The following is a 15000-nucleotide window of genomic DNA, read 5'->3' as shown; positions in this document are numbered from 1 at the left end:
TGATGATTTGAATATTTCTAGAAACAAAGTTGAAAAGTTATTACATGAACAAAGTGGCAATAATATATACTGTGTATATATATATATATATATATATATATATATATATATATATATATATACACACACACACAGGCTCATGGTCAGCCAACATGGCAACCTGCTGTTTTGCTGCAGAATTGCTACTGTGGTCGTAAAAATTCGTCTTTTCAAAATAAAGCCAATGACTTTCACTTTCTCGGGGAAACTTTTTAAAGGTGAATCTTTCTGCCTTAAATGTTTCTTTAACAAGTTAAACGTTTCAAATCAACTAGCCAAATCAAGGCGTTATTTTTGACAGCACTCATTCTCACACGTTGTCGAGGCTCAACGAGAGCGAACATTAAACGTCGCCCAGAACTTTTATGATCTGAATAAAATACCTCAATGTACTTTGTGTTTCCACACCGTATAGCGAGTACCGAGTACTTGCAGTCCTTCCCTGGCGAGAGTCCAACCGTGAGCCACTCAGGACTGCGGAGGCCAACTTTTGGGTGCCAACTTGCAAAATACCAGCATTAGTGGTTTTGCTTCCGAAAGAGTTTAAGCTATTAACATCCCGGCACGGCGCGTAATAGATCTGTTTTGCTTGCTTGATGGTTCAATAAGAGGCACTAATGCCCCCCCCCCCCCAACAACCTCCCCCCCTTACCTACCCCCCCTACCCCACCCGCCGCAAGTGAGGCTACAAATTTCATGCTCTAGCGGAACATTTACGGGTAATATTGTGTAGCAGCAGATTCTACCTCCAAGTAGTAGCCGAATAACTTTAAAAATTTAAAAGGGGCTCAAGGATGTTTTCCAGTTATTAAAAAATCGCATTGCTCAGCTTCCCCTGCTTGAAGCCTCCTATATATATATATATATATATATATATATATATATATATATATATATATATATATATATATATATATATATATATATATATATATATATATATATATTAAGGCTCAAAATGTCCACATTCAAGAGTATTTTCTCCCTCTTTGATGCAGTTCATTACTCTGCCTCAGGTCGATGATCACATGACCGTCAGTCGTCCATTACAGTCACTCAGATCTGCAAAGGACATCTTTTCTTTCAAGTTTTTTTTTTTTTTTCTTTTTAAAAAAGTGTTTGCTCCGTCTATTGTTGTGCCGTTGGAGATCCAGTGGCCTTGGACAGAGTAAACCTTGGTCGCTGTCGGAAAACACACACACACACACACACACACACACACACACACACACACACACACACACACACACACACACGTATTGTTTCAGCCGAGTCCTTCAGAGCATCTCTTCCGTTCCGCCGTGTCGATTTGTACGGCAGCGAGTTCGCTTTGACGCCGTGCCGAGTGTCGCTCTCGCCGCCGCGTATCCACTTCCTTTGATTAATATTTGCACTCTTATTGCCTCTTCCCTTCCTCCTCTGAGGAGCCGCTGCCGGCGGAGGTCTTTAAGTGCTTCTTCCCTCGCAGGCTGACCACCTTCTCTGGCGATGTTGAGGTTGTGGGTTCGATGCACCGTCTCTCGAGAACGAGACGCCTGAACCCTGAATTGTGAAGTACTTTAAAGTCCTAGTGAAATGAAGATTCCACCTCTAAAACACTCAGTTTTGGAGGTCATGCTAACTGGCTGAAGGGTAAAATGCTAAAACACCTCTTTGAGGCTCCGGACTTTTGGCAGAACGACCGGCTTCCTGGATCCAACACGTCGAAGCGCTTTTCTGACTGGAATCACCGAAGATGAGTCCAGGTATTACTTGATCGTCTACTAGCCGCCCGAGCTAGCGGCTCCCGTTAGCCGCTAGCAGCTATCGCTAGCCGCCCGAGCTAGCGGCTCCCGCTAGTCGCTAGCCATGCTCCTTTTCTCCTCTCTGGTCTCATCAAGGCTCATAAAACGTCGACTATAACTTCAAAACACTGTAAAAACTTCGATATTTAAGAGGAAACAAGCCGATATAAACACAACAGATCAAGATCTGCACAACTCGTGATGTCACACATAGGCTCCGCCCACAATGGCCCACGAAGAAGAAGGATTCCCCCGACTTCGTCGGCTGGAGATTCAAAATTCAAATAACTTTATGCGACAATAGTGGTGGGGCAGAGTCGGAGGAACCTTACAAGTAGAACCCCAACTATCGTTTTTTTCAAAGTAGTGTTTTACATTTCACTGGGACTTTAAGACTCCAGGATGAAGTGAAATCAAAGAAGTCTGGCAGAACTCAAGTTACCATATTTTCTTGACAATGAGTTGCAGTTTTTTGGGATTCCTTTCCAAGAAAGAAGCAACTCATCTATCTAAACACACCGGAACATAAAGGAAAGAGTAAATGTGACAGAGGAACGCCGCTGCAGTAAAACGTCCATTTGACCGACAGTGAAAAGCAAAAAAAACAAAACAACAAAGCGACAGAGCCAAGTTTAAGTTTCAACCACAACGATGAAAATGCGCAGCGGAAAGAGTTCCGAGTGTTTGTAGAAAGTTGTGAGGGACCCGGAGAAAATGAAACTGTCACTGTGAAGAAGAAATAAGAAGAACTAGTCGTGAACTACAGACGGGGAGAAATTCACAGCAGCTGCTGGACGAGTAAAGAAAAATAACTCGTGGGACTTAAATACGTGTTGTTCCTCTTCGTGACACATTATTCTGACTTATAGTCCAAAAAAAAAAAAAAAACCTAAATTCGGCGTTTGTGACTTTTCTTTTTTTTTTGCAGGCTTGGTCAACAGTTTTTTTAATCCAGTAAAAAAAGAAAAATGTGCAGCAGTTTGCTTTAAAGAATAGCCGGGGCGGCTGTACGTCGGAGGAGCCATTAGGACACACTACTATTATATCTGTGTTGTTGTTGGAGGTGATAAATCAGCTGCTCTGAATAATTTACCAGCATGGAGGAGCGCCGCGATGAGAGATTTAAAGGTACGGGCAGTTTTCCTCTCGCTCTTTCTCTCTTCCTCCACCTTCACCTCCCCCCCTACCTCTTTATTCCCTCCTCTCTCCTCGCTGATCAGTTTTCTATGACCCTATCCGTCTCCATAGCCCCGACCCTCCATCGTTTTCTTCTCCCGGCTCTGGGAGGGAATCGCAGGCTTTTGCCTCGAACACCGTTTTCGTCCGCCCGACCATCTATCACCACTGGCAGGGTGGGGGAGGGGGGGGGGGGGGGGGGTTTCTTATCGAGGCGGGGCAGCTTATGCACGTATCGTACGCCGGCGTTATCTTAACTATTTCCCCAGACGATAGAGCTTTATCTCCCCACGCCTGGTTTTGATAGGGATCGCTGACGGTTCGACACACGAGGGGCGGACACCTGCCACGACGGGAGCCGGGACTTCCTGCGGGAGGCCGAAGACGCCCGAAGACGCCCTTTTATTCCGGCGTTGTGATCGCTCTGCGAAGAACCAAACCCCCCCCCGAGTCCCTCAAAGGTGAGGCTTCCGACATGCTGAGGCCTTCGCCCACCGGTTGATTCGTCAGGAAACGACCAGAGAGTCTCGGCTAGTGCATTCCTGGCGGACGGACGGATCCGGAGAGCTTTTTCTCGGCCGTGCTTTTAACTTACAGCACGAAACCGGTGTTTTAAACTCAACTCCCCCCCCCTACGCCGGTGTGAAATAATTGGGTTCATCGCATTAATGGTTTCTGACTCACTCGAGGAATCGGGAGAACCGAGTGACCCTTCGACTTGAAGGCAAACACTGCAAGTGGGTAGCGCTAAATAAACAGGCTGTGGGCACAACGGAGCGGTGGAAGCAATCAATCACACAAGACTTTCCAGGAGTGGAAGACGAGATAATGTAATATAGAGAATCGCTCCAGTCATACAAGAAGCTGGAGCTCGTTGTAATCCTGCTTCAGAGTGTTGTTTTTTTTAAAAATTCCTTTCAGTTCATATTTATTGACTCATTATCAGGAGATTTTTTCCAGTTTCCTAACTTTGTTCTGGTTCTTGCTCTAAGTTCAATATGTGATGGACAGATTGAACTCTATTTGTATGTTTGTGTCAAAACCAATAAGCCCCCAAAAAATAGCTCCTGTCCAGATAATGAATGCTGCGTAATCGCCTTTATTCAACATTCAACAGAAAGATTAGTCTATAACTCGTCAATCTGGAAACCGACTCGATGGTCAGACGTGATTAAAATTCACAATAATCATGAACAATGGCTGTCAAGTTGGATTTATTGTGTGAGATTAAACTTGAAAACAGAACTAGATTGATTATTTTCCAGCCGGCCAACAAGGATCCAGCTGGATCATCAACCAACCAACCAACTCAGAAATAAACCCAACAAACCGGCCAACTAACTAATCTACCAATGGAGGAATCCACCAAACCTGTCTAGCAATAAGTCAATCAAGAAACCCACCAGCTCACTGACAACCAACCAACCAACCAACCAACCAACCAAACAGCCAGCCAGCTAATAAAACAAACCAACTAATAAGCCTAACAATCACCCAACTAACCAACCCACCAATGTTGGAATCCATCAAACTTATATAATAATAAGCCAATGAAGAAACCGAACTGCTCGTCGTCAACCGACCTGAGAACCAGGAAACTAGTCAAATGACCAATGCATCAGTAACCATCCAACCAGCCAACCAACCAGCTAAACAGCCAACCAACCAACCAACCAGCTAAACAGCCAACAAACCAACCAGCCAACCAATCAACCAACCAATCAACCAACCAACCAGCTAAACAGTCAACCAGCCAACCAACCAACCAACCAACCATCCAACCAGCCAACCAATCAACCAACCAATCAACCAACCAGCCAACCAACCAACCAGCTAAACAGTCAACCAGCCAACCAACCAACCAACCAACCAACCAACCAACCAGCCAACCAATCAACCAACCAATCAACCAACCAGCCAACCAACCAACCAGCTAAACAGCCAACCAACCAACCAGCCAACCAATCAACCAACCAACCGACCAACCAACCAGCTAAACAGCCAACCAACCAACCAACTAAACAGCCAACCAACCAGCCAACCAACCAACCAACCAACCAGCCAACCAACCGACCAACCAACCAACTAAACAGCCAACCAACCGACCAACCAACCAACTAAACAGCCAACCAACCGACCAACCAACCAGCTAAACAGCCAACCAACCGACCAACCAACCAGCTAAACAGCCAACCAAACAACCAGCTAATCAACCAACCAGCTAATCAACCAACCAGCTAAACAGCCAACCAAAGAACCAGGAAACTAGTCAAATGACCAATGCATCAGCAACCAACCAACCAGCTAAACAGCCAACCAACCAACCAACCAACCAACCAACCAACCAGCTAAACAGCCAACCAACCAACCAACCAACCAACCAACCAACCAACCAACCAGCTAAACAGCCAACCAACCAACCAATCAACAGATCTCATCTTCATGTGATTTCTAATGTTGTCAAACAGTTTTTTTTGCCACCAGGCGTTGAAGTCTGATTCACGTGTTTAGTTGTTGTTGTTGTCGCCGTTATTACTTCTGTGACCACAAGAGAATTATTTATTTATTTTTTAACCGTGTCGCCAACATACGGCCGTACTCGACGGGCACGGCGGTGAGTGATCCTGCTTTGACACGCGCAGTGAAAACACACGGCGTTTCTCCGGGAACCCGTTAATAAGTCACACTTCCAAATTTAGGCTGCCGCTCTAATCAAAGCGCTACATCGGGTTCACTGTTCCATGATCGTCTTTGCAAACATAACAAGCAATTAACTCCCGCAGACTTCATTGTGTGCAATTAGCTGTGAAGAACCGGCGTGCCACAATGAAGGACGCTGTTAATCACACGTACGACTGCCTTAACGTGGGAAACGGCGCCGGCGGTTCTGCTGTTTACGGCTGTGAGGGACGACGTTCAGTTTAAAAAAAAAATTAGAAACAGTTTGCTCTAAAGGACTAATTCCTTACAGGTTCTAGAGCAGGGGGTGTCCAACATGAGGCCCGGGGGCCAGAACGGCCCGCCAGAGGATCTAATCCGGCCGCCATGTGGTTTAAAATTTTTTTTAAAGTATAAATATGAAAAGTGACAGAGGCTGATCTAAAAACACTTAGATTGGCAAAAATGACATTCAAAACCGCCCTTGGTCAGAATTAATTAATGCAATCTGTGGAGGTCACATGACACGACGCCTTTCACAATAAAACAATGAGTCCAATTTATGTGAAGTGACACTTTAGACACGTAAACTCAAAGAAATTTCCAGATGATGACAAATTGTTTTAATCCTGAATAAAAATACGATATCCAGATATAAGTGACTGAGGGGTTTTTTTTTTATAATAATATCTGATTTCCTTTAATATGTATATTTCAGAATAGACTGGCAATTTCTTGCCGTTACAAAAGAATCAAAAGAAGGAAAGACTTTGACATTTGTCCGTATCTGCAGTTGTGCAGGATGAGATCGTCTGGCGGGCCGGTCCTGGCCCCCGGACCACATGTTGGACCCCCCTGGTCTAAAGGCTCCTGCAGTGCTTGAAGGAGAAACGACGCAAACTCCACTGAAAACACAACTTTTTCTCTGTAGAAATGGGGTTTGGAAATGTGACGTTTTCCTGAAACACCTATACTGCACATGCACACCACACCTGTAGTGACTAGCAGTTCTGCACATGCTCAGTGGAGACCATCAGAACAAAGTTCCCTCCGCGGTGTCGTGACTCTCAGTCCTTGTTTAATTTTGCGTGTGTGTGTGTGGTTTTAGTATAAAAACACCCCCGCGGTGTATAACTGGACGTGCTCTTCAAAAAGTTACTTTGAAAAAACACAAAACTCCGACGTTGAAGCGGCTTCTCGTCGTGCGGCTTCCCGCGCGACTCAACTTCCTCACTTATTGGCGACACCATATATATTTCTGTGGGGATTTTATTTATTTATTTATTTGTGTTTGTACCTTGTGTGCTGCCAACTTGACTCCGATGCCCCCCCGCCTTGCTTTTTCACGGCTGCTTCTTGGCAGTCTGAGCGACGGGATGTACAGATTCCGCCGTCTGCCACGTCCTCCTGCAGCCTCCTGGAAATCGGCCGCCAGTCGACACAGATCCTGCCGGAAACCTGGCAGATTGACACCTCCGACAACAGAAGCGAGAGCAGAGAGGTGTTTTTTCTACGAACTGCCGAAAAAATCGGAAACGAGACGCGAGGCGGGAAGTACTTGATTGAGTTCGCGTAACGTCGAGTCAAACAGAGTTACTGAAACCGCAAGCTTTTCCATCATCAAGGTGTAAATCCGGATTCTGCGCCGTCACGAGACTTCATTTGCTCTTTTTCTCGAGTTTCTTGTCGTGTGAACGAGCAGATCTTCAGGAAATCTGGACGGTTTTGCCGACAACCAATGGAAGAGCGACCCAGTAGATCCTCTACCCTCATAAATCAAGGAAAAAAAAAACCACACACGAGCTTCTCTGGTTCTATATTTTTGCCCCAGGAAGTGAAAAGCCCTGTCCGGATTCCACCTGGATTCTTATCCTGGGGGATGTGAAAGATCAAAGGACCCTGGCGTTTCCCTACGCTCCGCCACGCGCTAACAAACGCGCTAACCGAATTTGTCCGCGTAGGAATCCAGATACACGACGACCTTAATGTCTGAGGCCTCGTGAGGCGAGCCGCTCATGCGCTCAATTTAACGCAGGGGTGTCCAACATGCGGCCCGGGGGCCAGAACCGGCCCGCCAGAGGATCTAATCCGGCCGCCATGGGATTTATTTATTTATTTAAGTATAAATATGAAAAGTGACAGAGGCTGATCTAAAAACACTAGATTGTCAAAAATGACATTCAAAACCGCCCTTGGTCAGAATTAATTTATGCGTCTGTGGAGGTCACATGACGCAACCCCTTTCACAATAAAGGTGTCCAATTTATGTGAAGTGAGACTTTAGACACGTAAACTCAAAACAATGTCCAGATGATGACAAATTGTTTTAATCCTGAATAAAAACACGATATCCAGATATAAGTGACTGAGGTTGTTTTTTTTTTATAATATCTGATTAACTTTAATATGTATATTTCAGAATAGACTGGCAGTTACAAAAGGATCAAAAGAAGGAAAGACTTTGACATTTGTCCATATCTGCAGTTTAACGTTACGTTTGACTTGTTGGGCCTCCAGAGGTCAGAGGTCAGATCAGGTTGATGTGGCTCCTCAACTGAAACCAGTTTGACCCCCCTGGTTTAAAGTATTGGGGGGGGGGTGTAATGAATAGTGAGACATGTATTAACTGTCACAACCGGACGTCCACTCGCCCTTCTTCCCACCTCCTCTCTCTCTCTCGACTCCCACAGGTTGCAGTGATTTATTTATTCCTTCTGTGTTTTGTTTTTTTTTTGGTTGAAGAAAGTGTTCCCATAATAAAACTGTTGACATTTTCTTCTTTAGGTTATCTGATTATGGAAATAGACGCCGCCGCCGCTGCTTCTGCTTCTGTGGCTTCAAATATGATGTGTCAATGCTGTAAACAAAACTAAATTTCCCTCACCTCGGCACAGGAAATCAAAGAGATGGATATCTCGCTGCCGAGACGTTTGAAACGAGCGCAGGGGGAAAAAAAACGGGGGACGAATTATGCGCATGTCCTTATTTGTGTTTGTGGATATCGTGTGTGTGTGTGTGTGTGTGTGTGTGTTACCAAAACAATGTGTTTTTGGTCTTTGCACATTGCAGAGTGAGCGAGAGCCACACAGGAGGGTGAGGATTGTAACCACAGCAGGGGAACTTGTCTGCCATCTCTCGCCGAGACAGCCCATAAGAGAGATCGGGGGGAGGTGGGGGGGGGTGTATGAGGGGGGGGCACGGAGTAACGGGTTGAAGCGCACTGAGGCGTTGATGTGTCTCCGTCCAGCTGAGAGCAAAGAGATAGAGAACCTATGTTCTGCACCAGGAGGGGGGGGGGTTCTGCAGAAGCAAACAGTAGACAGTGGGTAGGGGGAGGGGTGGTGGGGGGGGCTTTAAAGGGACGTTGATGTGGAGATGAAAGACAGTACAGACGAGGGTGGGGCGGGGGGGGAGCGGGGGGATTAAAAAGAAGAGCTCCTGTGCTCAGAATTCTGCCGTTATGACGCGTCCTGCAGAGACAAATCCACCAAACACGCTCAGAAATTCACCAAATTTTGAGACCCCCCCCCCCCCCTCCCCCACCCCCCAGAGTGCCAAAATGTACTCTCCAGCGCCACCTAGAAAAACTACCACCAAAAAAACCCACAAAATTTGTTTTATGGTAGTTTTTATAGACGAGATAAACAACACTGGCCGGCCGGCCGCCACTGTGTAACCAGAAATACTCGACGTAGACTTAGTGTAAATAAAACGCACAAAAAAATCTGTAAAGCTGTAAATATTTAGACAGGTGGAGATTAACAAAATAAAAGACTGTATGTAAAGTGAATGTAAAAGAGAACAAAAGGGGCAAAACTCAGAAGATTGATTTTCTCTTCTGTTTCTTTTCGTTCAGATTGTGTCGGTTGTTTATTTTTTATTATTCTTTTTAATGAAAAAGAACAAATATATATACATTTTGCATCGAAACACATTAATTTTCAGTGTATTTCAGAACAGAAGACTTTCTACAGAACCAGATTTGGATACTAATATCAGCGTCGACATCGGTATCGGTACCGATAATGATACCGATACCAGTGCATCTCAAATATCAAGTGTTCATTTTTCCAATTAGATGATTGTGTTTAAAAACTGTCGTTTTGTAATAAAATGTCACGTAAATAAAACGCACAAAAAAAATCCGTAAAGCTGTAAATATTTAGAAAGGTGGAGATTAAAAAAATAAAAGACTGCATGTAAAGTGAATGTAAAAGAGAACAAAAGGAGCAAAACTCAGAAAACTTCTGTTTCTTTTCGTTCAGATTGTGTCGGTTATTTATTTGTTGTTATTCTTTTTAATGAAAAAGAACAAATATATATACATATTGCAATCAAAACATAAATGTTCAGTGTATTTCAGAACAGGAGACTTTCTACAGAACCAGATTTTGATACTGATATCGGTATGAAAGTAAAGTGGGTGCACCATCTTACCGATACCGGTACCGATACCAGTGCATCTCTAATATCAAGTGTTAATCTTTCCAATTAGGCGATTGCGTTTAAAACCTGTCGCTTCGCGGCTTCTCTTATTCTAACTCCTGTGAAGAAAGGCGGAGTTCTCGGAGTGAAAAGTTCCTCCGTCACCGTGACCCCGCGGCGTCGGCCATGTTTGTGAACGTGTGTTTGGAACCGCCCCCCATTATTAAAACATGGCGATTACACATCCTGAATCGTCCCTCCAGGCCTCATTTTTTTTTTTTATAAAAAATTGATGAAGGTTAGAGGAGAAGCGAAGGAGGAGAAGTGAGGGCTGGAGGAGGTGAGAGCAGAAGGAAGGCCGTGGCCTTTTGGTTTTCGGGATGTACGTTAGATCCATCAATAAATGACGAAGCGAGAGGAAATCGTTCCGCGAGAACGAGTCCGACGCACCTCTTTGCTTCTCGTGGCGGCGAACCGCCGCGGCACTTCCTGTCCTCGGGTTTGGCTTTTATCTCCAAATTATCTCTAAATCTGAGTAAAAGCAAAATTATGATATTGGGCAACTGTAATTCCAATTTGCAGGAAGCGATTCAGATAGAGGGTGTGGCTACGGAGCGGGCGCATGAAATCAAATTCCTTGGAGTTATTATAGATGATAGAATTACTTGGAAATCTCACATCAAATATCTATCTATGAAAATCTCAAGAAGCGTTGCAGTAATAGCAAAAGGAAAGCACATTTTAAATATCAAAGCTCTACACACCTTATACTGTTCTCTGAGTTTGCCCTATTTCTATTATTGTACTGTAGTATGGAGTAGCACTTATAAAAACACAGTAGAACCAATAGTAATGTTGCAAAAAAGAGCTATTTGATTCATTCATAAAGGTTTCTGGACCACACAAACTCATTATTTTTAAAATCAAAGCTCATGAAGCTTTGTGACATCACTGAGTTCAAAGCAGTACAGATGTTACATAAAGCAAGTTACAGATTGTTACCAAGACAAATACATAAGAAGGTTCCCAGCTCGTACTGGCCGTTATGAATTAAACTTTAGGACTCGGAAACAGTAGAACCCTGAAAAGTTTTATCCCGACAGTTCATGGTGAACGATTGTGGAACAAACTGGAGACGGAGTTGAAACGACGTCCAAACATCAACCTGGTCAAATATAAATACAAACAAAAGATTTTTGAAACTTACAGAGAAGAAGAAATGCAGTGAAGAAGTAGGATCAACGTATGTGTGTGTGTGTGTGCGTGTGTGTGTGAGTGTGTGTTGTAAGGTTGGTCTGTGTCGATTTGGTCGTTTGAAATGTGGGAGGAGCTTTTTTGTTAATGTTTTGTTGTTGTTGACGTTTTGTTCTTTCTAGTCTAGTATGGACTCTACTTTTTGTTGCTCTGAGTTTGGGGGCGGAGCTCAGAAGCTTCTTGCTTCAGCTCACTGCTTTTGAGCAGAATGTGTACTGCTGTAATAAATAAATAAATAAATAAATAGCTATTTTCCTTTCTTTCCCCCCGTACCATGACGGTCGGCGGCTTCGAAACGTCTCGTCATCGAGGACAAAGAACCCTTCTACCTCCCTTCCACCCGCCGCTCCTCCTTTTACTGCACAGTTTTATATACAAACAGTATTTCCTATTTATTGCCAGTTGACCTTATATTATTGCCCCTTATAAAACCCTACAAATTCCATTTACCTCGTCCCGCCGCGCCGAGATTCCTGTTTCATTCTGGCGTTTTAATGAATCTGCTCTTAAAAGCTGATGTACTGGGTGTCGGAGCTGCTTTGGGAAGCGACGGCTAGCGGACCTGCACACACACACACACACACACACACACACACACACACACACACACACACACACACACACACACACACACACACACACACACACACACACACACACACACACACACACACTCCTCATTGACAAGATTGTTCTGTTAATTATCAAAATCAAGTTGTTTGCTTTTTTTGTTGTTGTTGTTGGTATTTTTTTCTCTTCCTGTTTTTGTTTTTGTTTTTTTTTGTTTTGTGTGTTTCGTTCTGTTTTTCTCTTTTCTTTTTATTCTTTTTCTTTCTCTGTTTTGTGTCCTTTTGTTTTTGCTTTTGTTATCATTGTTGTGATTATTTAGGTTTTTGCTCTGTTGTTGTTCAGGCTGGTTTGATCTCATGGCAGTTTGAAAATATTTAGATCAATGTGATTATTGTGTTATTAAAAAATAAAACAAAATGTATGTAGCACTAACAAGGTATTGTATTCTCCCACCAAGTCTTCTCTCTCCCCTCCTCTCTCCTCTCCTCTCCTCTCCTCTCCTCTCCTCTCCTCTCCTCTCCTCACCTCTCCTCTCCTCCTCTCCTCTCCTCACCTCCTCCTCTCACTCCTCTCCTCTCCTCTCCTCTCCTCTCATCCTCTCCTCTCCTCTATCCTCTTCCTCTCCTCAATCCTCTCCTCTCCACTATCCTCTCCTCTCCTCTATCCTCTCCTCTCCTCTATCCTCTCTCTCTCTCCTCTCCTCTCCTCTCCTCTCCTCCTCTCCTCTCCTCCTCTCCTCTTCCTCTCCTCTCCTCTATCCTCATCCTCTCTCTCTATCCCTCTCCTCTATCCTCTCCTCTCCTCTCCTCTATCCTCTCCTCTCCTCTCCTCTCCTCTATCCTCTCCTCTCCTCTCCTCTCCTCTATCCTCTCCTCTATCCTCTCCTCTCTCTCTATCCTCTCCTCTCCTCTCCTCTATCCTCTCCTCTCCTCTATCCTCTCCTCTCCTCTATCCTCTCCTCTCCTCTATCCTCTCCTCTCCTCTCTCCTCTATCCTCTCCTCTCTCCTCTCCTCTCCTCTATCCTCTCCTCTCCTCTCCTCTCCTCTATCCTCTCCTCTCCTCTATCCTCTCCTCTCCTCTCCTCTATCCTCTCCTCTCCTCTCCTCTCCTCTCCTCTCCTCTATCCTCTCCTCTCCTCTCTCCTCTATCCTCTCCTCTCCTCTATCCTCTCCTCTCCTCTCCTCTCCTCTCCTCTCCTCTCCTCTCCTCTCCTCTCTCCTCTTCTCTATCCTCTCCTCTCCTCTCCTCTCCTCTCCTCTCCTCTCCTCTCCTCTCCTCTCCTCTCCTCTCCTCTCCTCTCCTCCACCTCTGACTCTGGTTTCTACAAAGTTTCTCCTGTTGTAGAGTTTTTTCTTTCCACAGTCACAAACTCACCTGCTGCTCATGTGGATGTTGGGCTTTTCTATTTTCTCTATGAAAGCAAATTGGAATGACTGTAATGTATTTAAAAATGTCTTTTATTTTCTTAATTAAAACAAGAAAATCCGATTTTGTCTTTCCAGACCGACGCTGGAAGACTCTGGTCTGGAGGAAGACTCTGTTCTGGAGGAAGACTCTGTTCTGGAGGAAGACTCTGTTCTGGAGGAAGACTCTGTTCTGGAGGAAGACTCTGTTCTGGAGGAAGACTCTGTTCTGGAGGAAGACTCTGGTCTGGAGGAAGACTCTGTTCTGGAGGAAGACTCTGTTCTGGAGGGAGACTCTGGTCTGGAGGAAGACTCTGTTCTGGAGGAAGACTCTGTTCTGGAGGAAGACTCTGTTCTGGAGGAAGACTCTGGTCTGGAGGAAGACTCTGTTCTGGAGGAAGACGTCGCAGACCGTGACCGTCGACACTTCCAGGTAACCGATTCTCCTCCTCGTTAGCGGGTTCTCTTCCTTCACGCCCCGCCGTGTGTTAATCCTCCACCGTTGCCGCGGCGCCGCCTTCCCCCAAGTGATAAATCTCACAATCAGGAGTCACTCAGACGTGTGAGAAGAAGGCGGAGCCATCGGTTCATCTCTGGTGCTGATTTGTTCACGTTACGGTGGAAAAGACCCCCGGAACTGGGAGCTTCCTGTACCTTTCACAGTAAAAGCCCACAGTTCCAGGAGGTTCATTGCAGACTTGTTGAGAGTGACGGAACATTCTAGTGAATTCCACAACAACTACAGGACATTAAAGACACACCATCACACTCATGGTTCTAACAATCCACATCTCCCACATTTATCTTCCATTTTAATAATGTGTAGCGATAAAGGAGCTGAGAGCTGCAATGCATCATGGGAGTTTCTGTTTGTTGTGTTTTAAATGTAATTATTGGGGGTTATGTTAGGTTTGTAGTGTCGGTAATAATTGTGTTTTTGTTGCTTAGTTCATGTAGTTTAGTTTATTAGTTGTAAGTCGTCAACCAGCAGTGAAGAAGGTTTAGTGTGTCGTGTCCTCCTGGCATGGTCTTCCTGTGGGACTGTCAAAATAAAATGTGGGTGTTGTGTTCAGTGGGAAACGGGACCAAATGGCTCTTTGAGCATTGCAGGTCATCGACCCCCTGATTTATATCATTATATTATATTTCCCCCCTCCCGTTTAATAACCGTTGACTATTTTTAGAAGCGCGTGGGTTCAGGCGCGCGTACAAGACGCGTCGTACACGCAAACGTCGACATCCCGAACAAAGAAAACCACGTCATTTCCACAACGGCGAGGTGGAAATTAACGGGTGTGAAGCTGCATATTACTGTCGGCGCGAGGCTGAGACCTGCAAAAGACCCCGTTAAGACGACTCATCCGGCGTGGAGGTTCACCTCGTCAAGTGCAGCAGGCGTGAGGGAACTTGTTATGATGGTTAACTTGAGTTTTCTCATAGTTATTAGCGATGTAATTGTCGTTTGGCGCGTTATTGTCGTCTGCATGTGAAATGTTCCAAATATAGACGCGTGTCGTATTATAATGTTGAATATTCACGTTAGAAAAAATGTCAAAGTTGCCATTGAAGTAATTCTGCACTCAGATAAATACAACCGATGTTCTTACGGAACCTCATTAACCTGCCCTTCTCCCAGCGCGGCCGTTAATTAGCCGTTCTCGGCTGGTTTCCAAAGCTCCGTACGCACAAG

Source organism: Blennius ocellaris (assembly GCF_963422515.1).
Source record: "Blennius ocellaris genome assembly, chromosome: 13".
Lineage (NCBI taxonomy): Eukaryota > Metazoa > Chordata > Actinopteri > Blenniiformes > Blenniidae > Blennius > Blennius ocellaris.
Note: the sequence above shows the minus strand (reverse complement) of the source record.